The sequence below is a fragment of the Electrophorus electricus genome, chromosome 11 (assembly GCF_013358815.1).
Source record: "Electrophorus electricus isolate fEleEle1 chromosome 11, fEleEle1.pri, whole genome shotgun sequence".
NCBI lineage: Eukaryota > Metazoa > Chordata > Actinopteri > Gymnotiformes > Gymnotidae > Electrophorus > Electrophorus electricus.
The window spans coordinates 16,335,619-16,350,272 of NC_049545.1; positions in this window are offsets into that span (position 1 = coordinate 16,335,619).

Sequence of the window (14,654 nt, forward strand, 5' to 3'; positions counted from 1 at the left end):
GGGTGCAAAACCTAGGACTAGTTTGCAAAAATAGGTTTTGTATATTATGCAAATTAACAAAAAATGTAAGTGGGCAGAGCTAAGTGGTCCTTGAGGCTTTTTTGTTTGGCTTGAGCCAAGGAATTCACTGGAAGTGGAACTTTGTTTCTATGCTTTATGTTGTGTGAGATATGGACTGGAATGTGTTTGGGTGCGCCATAGTCCAGCTATAGACCGATCGGGCTGGCACTGTGCACCTAAGTAGTGGGAGGGACTAATACCTACTGACCAAGCATGTGTGTGATGTTACAGAGAAATTCAGACGCTTGCGGATAAAATGGAGATGTTGGTTTAATCAGAGAAGGATTCATGCAAAAATCTTACTCATAGAACTGACTGTGTCTTTTTGTGAAGAAACTATCAATCCAGTAAAACAGTATTCCCTAAAATACTTATTAAAGATTATACTATTTAGCTTTTAAATGCGGGCGGGCAGGGGGGTATGCACACATGCAATAATATGGCAGTGGTAGTTCAATGGTTAAGGTACTTCACTAGTAATCACAAGGTTGCCAGTTCAAGCCCCAGCATAAACAAGTTCCACTATTGGACCTCTAAGCAAGGCCCTTAACCCTTAGTTGCTCAAGTTGTGTTCAGTCAGAATTGTAAGTAGCTTTAGTTAAAAGTGTCAGCTAAATGCTGTAAATATAATTTGGAAGGGTTTGAATTTGAGGCTAGAGGTGACAGTAAAAGAGGAAAACAAATTGAATTGGGAGGAAGGAAATTATAATATTGAGTTGACATGATTTAACAAGTTTTATTTAAGATTTGAGGAGCATGATTTCAGAGGGAGAGTAGAGGAACAGAAAAGAACATTCAGAGGAGGTCAAGTGTTTTTGGTGTAATGGGTCTACACCCATTCTTCTTCTCTACACCCATTACACCAAAGAAGAGTCCATGCCGTTTTAAAGAAGTACATTTCTCTACAGTGTGTGCATAGACTATGGAATTAATCCACAATAATCCTACTGGCAAAGGTGAAATGGCCTGAAAATCCTGGTGATTGTCCAGTTGCCTTGACATCTTTAGTGATGAAAGCATTTGAGAAATTGATTAGGTAAGAGATAGCAGCATAGACTAAGAACTACTTAGATCCACTGCAGTTTGCTTACAGGGCAAAAAGGGGGGGGTGAAAGTTGCTTCAGAAATGTTTAGACAAACATTTGGAAGGCCACAACAAAGTACTAGTGCTATTTATCAATTTTCATCAGATCTTAATATCATCAAGCCACATCTGTTGGCAGAATGGTTGGTGGATAATTGTTCACTGGACTAGCTTGGTAGGTGGATTATTGATATTTTTGACAAATAGAAATAAGCATAAAGTTATATGACTGTTCTCTGACGGTTTCCCAGCCCTCTTGGGAAAACACTAGGACTAAAACTTAACTTTGCATTGCTCAACTATCGCTCTCTCATGGATAAAGCATCCATATGCCACGATCTCATTGTTCAAAACAAATTTGATTTATTTTTTCTTACTGACACTTGGCAGCAACCTGAGGAGTACTTACATCTCAATTTACTAATACCCAGGGGCCATAAATATTTGGCTAAGCCCACATCTCTGGGAAAAGGCTGCTGTCTATAATAACACTCTGTTTCTGCCTGTACCTTTCATGAAGTAACCTCATTTGAATATTTGGTGTTGAAGCTAACCATTTCCTTACCATTACAGTTTTTGTTAATCTACCGACCACCCAGAACATCCTCAGACTTTGTCAGAATTCAGTAAACTTCTCTGGCCATTGCAATGTGTTCAGCGAAGGTTGTGCTAGGGGACTTTAATATCAGTTGATCTGTGCTTGATTTTTTTTTTTCTCTGACTCAAGTTTCCTACCCACTCTCATAGTTACACATTAGAGCTAATCCTCTTTACATTAGAGCTGGTCCTCTGGTTTAGATATTACATCTGTTACTGGATTGCTATTTGGTATCTCCGATCATAAACTTATTGAAGCTACTGCTAGCATCTGTCACTCGGCCATGTACTAAATTTCTCATCTCTTTCCATAATATCAAAGCTGTTGACCTTCTCACTTTCTCTGCTCACCTCTACTCCTCTCCCCTGATGTCTGTTTCAAAACTATCCTCTCCTGATGAGATTGAGATTATATAGATATATATAAACACACATTTCCATCTCTGACCTACTTGAACAGGTAGCACCTCTGAAGTCCAGGCAGATTCCCTCTGAGTTATGTGCCTTGAAAATCTAAGGTCGACACCCTGAGGGCCTCTATAAGAGAACTGGTATCATTGTTCATAAAGCAACCTATTCTGACCATATGCTTAATTATAGGTCATCTTTAAATAATGCCCATTCACGTTGTATTTTTTCTGTTATCAATGGTCTTGGACATAAGCCTAAAACACTCTTTTCCACCATTAATAAAGTCCTTCAGCCTCCATCTTCTCCATCTGGTACTGTTGAACAATGTGAAGGTTTTCCTAGATTATTTAATGAAAAAATAAGCAAGATTAACCAGGATTTTCCCTCTGGTCTCCCTACATCCATTTATGGGGACACCCTCCTCACTCCTGCTGCTGAACAATTTTCTGCCTTCTCACTCACCCAACATTCCCTAATCTCTGAGATTATAACAAAATCTAATTCCTCTACATGCCAACTTGATCCTGCCCCCACTACTCTTCTTAAGAAGTGTTGTTCTGCTATTTCTGCTCCCATCTGTCATCTCATTAATGCATCCCTTATCAGGTTGTGTTCCTTCAGCTCACAAAACCTCAGCTCTCACTTCCATTCTTAAAAAACCTGGACTAAATGCTGCACTTCTTGATAGTTACCAGCCCTTTCCAACCTCCCCTTTTAGCCAAGGTATTAGAAAGCCTCTCAAATACACAGTCTCTTAAATACACAGACTCTATTTGAACCTTTCCAATCTGGTTTCCATCCCATGCACAGCATTAAGACAGCCCTCTTACATGTTCAGTGATCTTCTTTCTACTGGTTCTGGTGACCTGAGTATTCTCCTCCTTCTAGATTTAAGTTCTGCATTTGACACAATTAATCATAACATACTCATTGCCCGCCTCTCAACCATTGGCATTTTACTAATACGGTTCTTAAAGGGTTTTCATCATATACATCAAATAGAACACATTTTGTTGTTTTAGGTAAACACAAATCACACACTGCTACCATCACTCAAGATGTTCCCCAGGGATCTGTCCTTGGCCCTCTCCTGTTCATTATCTATATGCTACCCCTTGGTCAGATTAATCAGAGGCATGGTCTTCATTTCCACTGTTATGTGGATGACACCAAGGCTAACACTACCCTACTACTTCCTGTTTTACTCTCTTGTATCCAAGATCTCAAGTAGTGGATGAAAATAACTTTTTAAAACAAACCTCTGATAAAACAGAATTTCTACTCATTGCCCCAAGTCCAAAATCTCTAATTTCTCTCATTTTAAATTAAATCTGGACAGTGTCTTGAGCAGTTCCTCACCCACGGTTAAGAACCTTGGTGCACTTTGACTCCTCACTTTCTTTTGAACCCCACGTCAAATCACTAGTCAAAAATGCGATTTTGGACCTCTGTAATATTGCTAGGCTTTGGCCCATGCTCTCCAAACAAGATGCTGAGACCCTGGTTCACACCTTTGTCACTTCCCATCTTGACTACTGTAACTCTCCCTTCATTGGAATCCCTAACAAAACCATCCGCTCACTTCAAATTGTCCAAACCTCAACCGGAAGAATCCTCTTTCATATAAGAAAATCAGCCCACATCACCCCTATTCTACATCAGTTACACTGGCTCCCCATCCCTGCATACATTCAGTTTAAAATCCTCCTCCTTACATGCAAAGCTCTTGTACCTCCCTACCAAGCTGAACTCCTACACTCTTACTGCCCTACACGTACACTTCGTTCTTCTAATGCAGGTCTCCTTTCCATCCCCAAGTTTAGATTAGTCTCTGTAGGAGGAAAATAGTTTAATGTCATGGCCCCCAAATTATGGAACATTTTACCTCAATCTCTCCATCTCTGCTCTTCACTTTCCTCTTTTAAATTCCAACTTAAAATATAATTATTTTCTCAACATTTCTCATAACTTCTCTTCCTATTCGTATTTGTTAATGTGTTGATTGTGTCAATTATTGTCTTTTTTTTCCTCTACATTTTTGTCATTGTAAAGCGTCCTTGAGTCTGTGAAAGGCGTTATATAAATTAAACATATTTTTATTACTACTACTACATGTAGAGCATAGTTGCTTTTGTTCCCTCTTTTGTTTATTTTATATACAAATGACTGTTGGAGTCTGTGTAAGGTCAGGTATATTTTAAAGTATGCAGATGACTCAGTCATGTGAGACAGTGAGAACAGTCATGGTTCGATAATGGATGAGTTTGTGCAGTGGTATGAGGATTCATTGCTAAAGATTAACTATGATAAAACTAGTGAGATGTTGATCAATTTTAGGTGAGAGACTAAAAATATTCACTCTACAATACTCAGTCACAGCAGAAAGAGTTAACATCCCTTGTTAACTCTTGGTACAGTGCGGTGGTTTGTCTGCTCCCCTTCGTTTACAAGGTGCTCACCCTAGTCACAGCAAAAAGAAATAAAAACTAGAAAAGGGCATTTACTGAAGAATATTTTTGAATAATTGTGTATCTTAAGCAATTTCAAAGTAATTGCTACATGGTTGCTATTGAACCAGGTGACTGCTGAAAAATCAGTGCAGGCAGTTCAGATAGCTTATATGAGTTTTAATAAAGTCTCAGCTTTCATAACTTTTAATAAAAAAATATGTCAAACCCCCGAAGCCTAAGGGCATTTTTGCATATTTTCTTAAATTCACTTTAAAGGTTCTTACTTATAGCATGATAGCTATATATTTCATATCATAATGTTCAGACCAATCTCAGCTCTCTTCCTAATGAGGTACCATTTGACCTAGAGCACTACAAAAATAAATGATATGCCCATAATGCTGAACAGATGATGTCCAATTTTAGAAATTTCATGTGATAACATACCTTTACCAAAGTGTTTGGTTCACAAAAGCAGTGAATATATGTATATATATATATATATATATATATATATATATATATATATATATATATATATATATATATATATATCTATATATATATATATATATACACACACACACACACACACACACACACACACACACACACACACACAAACAAAAGTCATGTGTATTAGATATCAACTTCATGAATTTTGCAAAGAAGCAGCATTTAGCACCAGATATTGTGCCTAAATCCACCATTATAAAGATATTGCAAAATAACATTTCAAAAATAAGAAGATTAATGTATCTATCAATCTCTTCGTTAAAGGAAGCAAACCCCTCAGGCTCCAAAGCTCTCTGACCTTTGTCACTACTTTCCAAAATTGCTGCAACTTCAGTTAAGGAGTTTAGGCACAAAGGACTTCTCTGAAATTTAACGTAGTCATCACACATGTGCATAAATTACTTCATCAATTTATGATAACTAAAATGTTTCCACACCACACCCAATAAAACCCTACATCATATAGAGTCAGGAAACACTCATAGCGGGAACAAATACGTGACTCAGCCCCCTGCACACAAAATACACAACAGATTATCCCATATCATTACAAATTAAGCACAAAACTAAACACTGAAACACATCATATTTAAACATCATATCACCTTAAACCATCATATTCCATATTTACTAAATTGCGCTTACCTGCTTAAAATGTTTTTACTTTTCCCACCACCCTCCTTTCATTCAGGACACAACCTGCTCCTAAGTTGCATATAAAACAAATACAGCTCCATACCAGCCCCAGATCACTTACCGCTTCAACACTGCTATTTTCCTGTGCCCATTCACGCGGACTAGAACACTATCCAAACGCCATCCACCAGCACTTTTATCCTATGCTATTCTTATACTACTCAGTTCGTCGCGCTTAAATACACATGCTCATAACCAACGGTGTTCCCCCCTCCTTAATTACATGGGTTCTGTGCATCAGTCGCTCACTTACTTAATCCTATTCTGTTTTCACTATATCACAAACAGAACCCTCCAGAAAGCAGTATTTGTAAAACTATAACATATCATTTTACATTTAATAAATTGTTTTGCATAATTTATTTTTGTTTTTCATCTGAGAACTTGCTGCTTCCAGAAATTCCACTGCTCTCCTTAGGCAAAATGTTTCTAAGGTATCATGCAACGCATTTTCAAGAATAAATAAGTTTGATATATTAAGCATGTCCAACTACTGCTTATCACCTTAAACACATTTTTAGTTGAACAACAATGAAATAAACACCTTTACTTTCTGTAGATCCTTTGAATAAACGTCCTGTTTTGTCCGCTAAGAGGCTGGACCAATCAGCATGAAGGAGTCTGCCTGTGTCCAGATATATTAACATGTAAGACATGACTGGGGGGGGGGGGGGGGGGGGGGGTCACATGTTCTCTCTCAAGGTTGTTAATTAAAATCTATAGATGTCAATGGTCTATTTGGAGTTTGCATGGTAAAACTAAGTAAGCGTATAACCGGTAAACATATAACTAACGGCAAACAATTGCTAAAGCAAAGGAAACAGCCAGCCTTGTAGCTTATGGAGGCACCACGGTTAAGATCAATGGCATGGTCATGCTGTCAGACTGCTTAAACATGCAGTACCATTCTCTGCCTTTCTTCATATTTGATAGAGAAGTGCAACCAATACTAGGTTTTCATTGCAGTCCATCAGGTCACTATGGACAGCAACACAGATTTTAACAAACACATTTTCACCCAATATAAAGACCTATTTAGTGATGAGCTTGGAGAACTCCCAGTCACATACTCCATGACAGTAGACCCCAGTATACAGCCTGTAATCCGACCAGTCTATCACATCCTCATTGCGATGCAAGATAGAGTCAAAGCGGAACTAGAATGCTTGTGGAGTATTGGTGTCATAACTCCAGTCACCGAGCCTACAGACTGGGTCTCCTCAATGGTGGCAGCACATAAAAAGGGCAACCAGAAAATTAGACTCTGCATAAATCCAAAAGACCTCAATACAGCACTGAAGAGACCCCATCACCCTATGCGTAGTGTTGAAGAAGGAGCAGCCAAGATGGCAGGAGCAACAGTATTTTGTGTCCTATATGCTAAGAACTCCTTCTGGCAGATCCATCTAGACAAGAAGACTTCAATGTTAACCACATTTAGTACTCCGTTTGAGAACTACAGGTTTCTGCGAAGTGAAGTGTTTCAGCTAGTGAAGTGTTTCAGCACTCCATGGAACATCTGTTTGTGGGCCAGCCATGCTCAGTAATTGTCAATGACATCATCAGCGGAGGCAGAGGAATAGCTGAACATGATGCTAACTTGAGGAAAGTACTCAATCATGTAAGAGAAGTGAACCTCAAGTTGAATCCAGATAATTCAAGTTTTGTCTGGACGAAGTAAGCTATGTAGGCCACATCTTTACAAGTGACGGTTTAAAAGATGATCCTTCCAAAACTGCAGCAATTGTCAACCTGCCAGTCCCCACAGACATCATGTCACTACAATGCTTCCTAGGCATATACAGTGGTGTGAAAAAGTGTTTGCTCCCTTCCTGATATTTTTTTGCATGTTTGCCACATTTAAATGTTTCAGATCATCAAATAAATTGAAATATTATACAAAGATAACAAGTAAACACAAAATGCAGTTTTTAAATGAAGGCTTTTATTATTAAGGGGAAAAAATCCAAAACTACATGGCCCTGTGTGAAAAAGTGATTCTCAGTTTTGCAAGAAAACATCTTGATGATCCCCAAGACTTTAGGGAAAATACTCTGTGGACTGATGAGACAAAAATCGAACCTTTTGGAAGGTGTATGTCCCATTACATCTGGTGTAAAAGTAACACAGCATTTCAGAAAAGGAACATCATACCAACAGTAAAATATGGTGGTGGTAGTGTGATGGTCTGAGCTGTTTTGCTGTTTCAGGACCTGGAAGATCTGCTGTGGTAAATGGAACCATGAATTCTGCTGTCTACCAAAAAATCCTGAAGGAGAATGTCCGGCTATCTGTTCATGACCTCAAGCTGAAGCGCACTTGGGTTCTGAAGCAGGACAATGATCCAAAACACACCAGCAAGTCCACCTCTGAATGGCTTAAGAAAAACAAAATGAAGATTTTGGAGTGGCCTAGTCAATGTCCTCACCTGAATCCGATTGAGATGCTGTGGCATGACCTTGAAAAGGCAGTTCATGCTCGAAAACCCTCCAATATGGCTGAATTACAACAATTCTGCAAAGATAAGTAGGCCAAGATTCCTCCACAGCGCTGTAAAAGATTCATTGCCAGTTATCGCAAATGCTTGATTGCAGTTGTTGCTGCTAAAGGTGGCCCAACAAGTTATTAGGTTTAGGGGGCAATCATGTTTTCACACAGGGCCATGTAGGTTTGGATTTTTTTTATTAATAAAAACTTTCATTTAAAAACTGCATTTTATGTTTACTTGTGTCATATTTGTCTAATCTTTAAATTTACTTAATGATCTGAAACATTTAAGTGTGACAAACATGCAAATAATATCAGGAGGGGGGCTAACACTTTTTCACACCACTGTATACCAAATTTCAGTGACATTGCAGTGCCCCTACGGAAACTAGACTGCATGGTCGTGGTTCCAGCACCATCAGGAGGCATTCAACTGCCTCAAGGCATGCCTATCCAGTCCACCAGTCACACTCACGTGCGATGCGTCATGCCACGGACTCGGAGCTGCATGTTTGCAAAATGGCAGACCAGTAGCATTTGCATCATGTGTTTTCACAGACAAAGAGACACGGTATGCTCAAATAGAAAAGGAACTCCTGGCTGTCGTCAAAATTCAGAGACTACATATATGGCAAACCAACAATTGTTGAGACAGACCACCTTCCTTCAGTGATGATCATAAAGAAGCCCATTCACGCAGCCCCTGCTTGTCTTCAGAGGATGCTGCTCAAGCTACAGAGCTATGACTTCAATCTGGTGTACAAAAAGGGCAAGTATATTAATCTAGTAGATACACTTTCAAGACCTCCAAATATGCAAACCCTGTCAAGTCCTGCCGAGGATGATGCTTTCGAAGACATGTCAGTGAGTTAGAGCTCCACAGCTCATCTCGAGGAGCTTAGAAAGCACACAACAAAGGCTGACACACTATAAGCCCTCAGTTCAGTTATTCAATGGGAATGGCCTATCAGAGAACACCAACTTCTATCAGCTGTTAGTCCTTTCTTCCCATACAGGGATGAACTCACAGTGGTGGACGGCATCATAATGAAAGGCCATAAAGCAGTCACTCCCCAATCCCTGCACAAAGAGTACATCTACACTGTACACAGGGGACACCCAGGTATCGAAGCGACCAAACGCAGGACTAGGAGTGTCGTCTTCTGGCCAACAATGTCAAAAGACATCACGGAGAATTTACACTCATGCACAATATGCAATAGCAGCAAGTCCTACCAACAAAATGAGCCTTTCCACCTCCACCTCCACCCCATTCCGAGTCACAGTGGCTGCAGACGTCTTTGAATGGCATGGGAAACGCTACCAAGTGCTCATCAACACATACTGTGGTTAGTTCGAAATTGACCTTCTCCACAACATGACATCATCTACGATCATCTCTAAACTGAAAAGACATTTCTCAGTCCACAGTATGCCCCACACCCTTTACACCAGTCAACATTTCAAAGGTTTTGCTGAACAATGGGAATTTGTCCACATCACCAGCAGTCCTGAGTTTCCCCAGTCAAATGGTCTTGCAAAAAGGGCAGTCCATAGCGCAAAACAACTCATAGAGAAATCACAAAGAGACGGTACTGATGTCTTTCTCAATCTTCTAAACCTCAGGAATATCCCCCATGATCCAACACTAGGGTATCCTGCTAAGCGCCTGATGTCACACCAGACACACAGAGCCATTCCAGTGAGTACCAGACTCCTAGAGCCTGTCCCCAAGATCACCCAACAAGTCAGTGCGCAACATCTCAACAAAAAGCTCACTTTGAAACGTCACTGTGATAAGTCAAGCCACCCACTATTGCCCCTAACTACAGGTCAAGTGGGTCACATGCAAACCCTTAAAGGACATGACCAGCTTGGAATGGTGACAAAGTTATGCGAGGAGCTGTGTTCATATGCCATTCAGTCCAACTGAAGAACATACAGAAGGAACCACTGACACATCCTCCCTGTCACAGTGCCACCAACACAGCTCCACAAAGATGGCCCACAACACCAGCTCACCTACAATGGACTGTGTTCCCTCATCATCACAAACGCCAGAGCAAAATGACGCGCACCCACCACCACCCACATGTGCTGTCTTTCAGTCCATCCTTTTCCAGCCATTGGTAGGCATCAGCCACTTCCACTAGCTGCCGGTGTTACATACTGTGCAGGGGTTTTTCTTCCCATGATGGTTCTCTCATTTCCATCCTGCTCGGGTTTCTGCTGTCTGAGTTACTAACTAAGCACTTTGTCACTTGGAGCCATAATCTTGGTGTATTCTGGGATCTTGGTTGTTTCATCCTAGATAGTGGCTCTGATGCTCAGTACTCCTTGGCCCTCCTCCTTCTGCTTATAGTAGTCTCAGAGTGATAGATTTAGGATGAAACCCTTCAGGCATTGTGAGGAGTTTCCTTGTCTTGATGTCAGTGGCTTGTATCTCCTCCTTAGGCCAGTTCATTATGCCAGCAGGGTACCTGATGACTGGCAGGGCATAGGTGTTGATAGCTTGGATCTTGTTTTTCCCATTCTGCTGACTTCTCAGGACTTTCCTCACTCTTTGTAGGTATTTGGCTGATTCAACGGTACTTGAAGCCATCCTCAACATCTGTTACATTACACTCTGGTAGTGTGATCCCCTCTGGTCTAGCCACCTTCCCTCTCCTTGTTGCCATACATTCACACTTATGCAGTCCGAATGACATTCCAGTGTCATTGCTTTATATCCTAGTGAGATGGATTATTGAGTCGATGTCTCATTCACTTCTGGCATACAGTTTGATGTCATCCATCTACAGAATGATTGTTGGCTGATTGTTATTCCATTCCATGCCAGTATTTGTAGCCACTCTTGCTGAGAGGGTTCAGGCCTATGCAGAACAGCAGTGGGGCCAAGGCATCTTCTTGGTAACTTGTGCTATTGGCTTGAAGTTGGCATCTAGGGTTGTCTACAGCCCCATTGAGTTCTTGATGAAGGTTCTTGGAGTCCTGTTGATGTTATACATGCTCAATAATTCCAGTGCATTTACAGGTTGGTCTGTCAGGTCTTATGCTCTCAAGTGACTGTTTTATTCACCAGCAGCTGGTGCTTGGCTCCTCTGGTCTTCTTTACAATGCCCTTCTGGCCCCGCTCATGCTCTGAGCCATGTGTCTACGTATCTTAGTAGCAATGATGCCTGACAGGAGCTTCCATGTTGTACAAATGCAAGTTATTGGCTGGTAGTTGGATGAAATTGCCCATTTCTGGGGGTCCTTCAGGATCAGGACTGTCCAGCCTTCAGTTAACCATTCAAGGTAGGTTCCATCCATTAGCAGCTGGTTCATTTGGTTACTGGATCCTGTTCAGGGAGATTGCTCTCAGGTTCTCTAAACACTGGACATTGTTGATGTTTGATGCCTCCTTCTCCCATATGCCTCTCCACTATTGTTCAGTCCAGCTTTTTCAGATTCAGCTTTGGTGTATCTGTTGTTATGCTGTTTCCCTGCCACTGAGGGTACACTTTGGATGGCTCATCGAAGAACATCCTGTTTATTCTCTTGGCTTCTACTTCTTATGTGTATCTCTTCCTTGCTTGGCCTGAATAGATATTGGCAAAGGGAATGAAAGCTCTTCAGTTTCTTCTACTGCTAGAGAAGAGGACATCTCAACAGCAGATAGGGACATCTTGTGCTGCTACGTTGCCTGAAGTGCTTGGAGATACACCACACTGGACCATGAGATGGCAGAAAATGTCCTGGAACTGTAATGCAGATGGGTTGTTTTTCCAATTTTTAAAAACTCAAAATGTGCATCTAAGTGTATACAGCAAAATTACTGCAAAAATCAATGTCAGGGTTAAGGTCTTTTAAATAAATTATTTTATACTAGGACATTAAAGCAGTTAGAAATAATATTAGAATGGATGTGGAAAAGCTTGAAAATATGAACAGTCCCATATATACCATTTTGACACCTGAATGAACTGAAAAACACTGAACATAGCAGAATTCCAGCAGAAACAAAACTGTAGACTGCAAAATGATCAGAACAAGAAAACAATGCATAATATGAACTTATGATGTCATGAACGTAAGAACTCATCATACAAACAGAAACATCACAATTTTAAAATACCTTTTATCAGTGAATGGGTGTCAAATCAAATCAAATTTATTCATATAGTGCTTTTTTACAACAGATGTCACAAATCGGCTTAACAAATGTCCAAGTCCATGCCCCCAGTGAGCAAGCTAAGGGCAACAGTGGCAAGGAAAAACTTCCTAGAGCTTGAGAAAAAAATCTTGAGAGGAACCAAACTCAAACTTGGTAGATAATGGTCACCACAATAGTAACAATTTTAAGTGAAAAATAAATAATCCAACGAAAAAATTAGTCATTATTGTCTAATCCAATTTTCTAGATGTCCTAGTCTTGTCTTGATAGTGTGCGTGTCAGAAACCCATCCCATAGAGAACATCCATCAAGGGCAATGGAGAAGTAGTTGGCTAGGGTGGAGGTGTGGTGGGCTACAGCAGGAGTGTGGGAGGAGCCACGGCAGCTGAGACGGGTTGAGGCTCAGCAACATCATGCCATCAGGGGTAGGTGCACCCTGGCAGAAAGTGAGAATAGATTATTAAGCATGTCCAGGTACAAGGTGTGTAAATTAGGGAACTATAATGTGCAAAGATGGACTCTGGCAGATCTAGTTATGGTATCATAGCTTGCTCTATCATAGGATAGAGCAAGAAGGAACCACAGGCATGAGGGCAACCTGGAACATCAGCACTGTGGTGCCTTCATTCAACAAACTTGAGTGATAAAAGAGAGGTGATATGACAGCATCATATCATCTGTGGTGTGAATTCTTGCATCACCAAACTGATGAAGTTGTAAGTGTCGGTGCCAGGCCGAGGCCCTCTCCAGCCACCAGAGGGAGGCCTCGAGTCAGGCCCACCACTAATCAGGCTTAACGCCCAACAGCTGGGCTAGGCCCATATAAGCCCAGTGACACAGTCACTTAGCGCTGGGTTTTTGCCAAAGTTCTGAGCCAAGCTCCTAGCTGGTAACTTCGGGTATTGAGGTCTGTGAGCCCTTGTGCCACACCTCACGTCTACGCTGCAAGGGTGTCTGTGTTTTTACATGTCCCCTCCCCTCTCCAGTTTTCCCCCTTGTGCTACACTTTAGTTCTGCGCTGCGAGGATGTCTGTGTTTTTACACATCCCCTCCACTCTCCAGTTTTCTCCTTCAAATCTGTCTTTCTCCCAAGGCTACCCTTAGCCATTACAGTTCCTCCCTGTTTTCTGGTTTTATTTGGGAAGTTTAGTTTGGTTTTCCCCAGGGCATAGGGGCTGCCATTCTTCTCGTGGCATCCTTGGTTCTACCTTTTCCCATGCTCGGTGTGGTGGTTAGTTTTTCCTCTAGTTTTGTCGTCCTCCATTTCTCTGAAGGGCAGCATACAGACAGGTAGTTATAGCTGCCATAGTCTAGTGGGTGTTTGTTTGCCTTCCAACAAAGTGGCTGGGGTTCAACTCCCCTTTTAGTTATTTATTTTTCTTGTTTTACCTGTTCCATGATCTAATTGTTCTGCACACGGACCCGTCATTAGAGTGTTGTTGTTCACCCAGTAGGCTGTCAATGTCCTGACCTGGGTTCTACCCCACCTTACAGAAGTATTCCTTGCCTCTCAACAAGAATTCTACCCTCTCAGTCCAATACAATGTAGTTAGACAGAGGAGCTTTGAATTGTTTACCATGAGGATTGTGGCTGTTATTTATGTCCAAGAGTCTGTCAATTATCTACAAGCAAACATTTTCATTCACTGAAAGCATTTGAATCATTACCATGTACAATATAATTTTTCATGTTTCCATTAACCATTACCCTAATTTACAAATTATGTAAAGGAACCCTCCAATATAACACATGCCACGGTCATGAATTTCCTCCAACGCAGGCACAATTGGGACCTTCTGTGTATCTGGTTTCATGTAGTAGGCAGTTGGAGCCTTCCAATGGCCTTATAGGCCAACCAACATAAAAACAAGAGCCTCAGTGGCAACGTCCATCTAATTTATTCCATGCCACTTATCCACAGATTTTCTGGGTATGAGGATTGTACTGGCTTTTTATTGGTTTACCTGTAACAAGTATAAGCAACCAATACAAAAAACACAAACGTGTACACCTGGCACGTAACAGTCAGTATGAGAAAAGCGTTACAAGCTAAAGCTGTGTTAGACATCTAATATGCAGAGATATCAGGCACAGCGTAATCAGTGATCTCAATTTAGTCAAAGTAACCACTAATTGGCCTGTGTCCATAATTTACAAGATCTTTGGTAGATTAATACAAGTCGTCTTTTTTTTCTT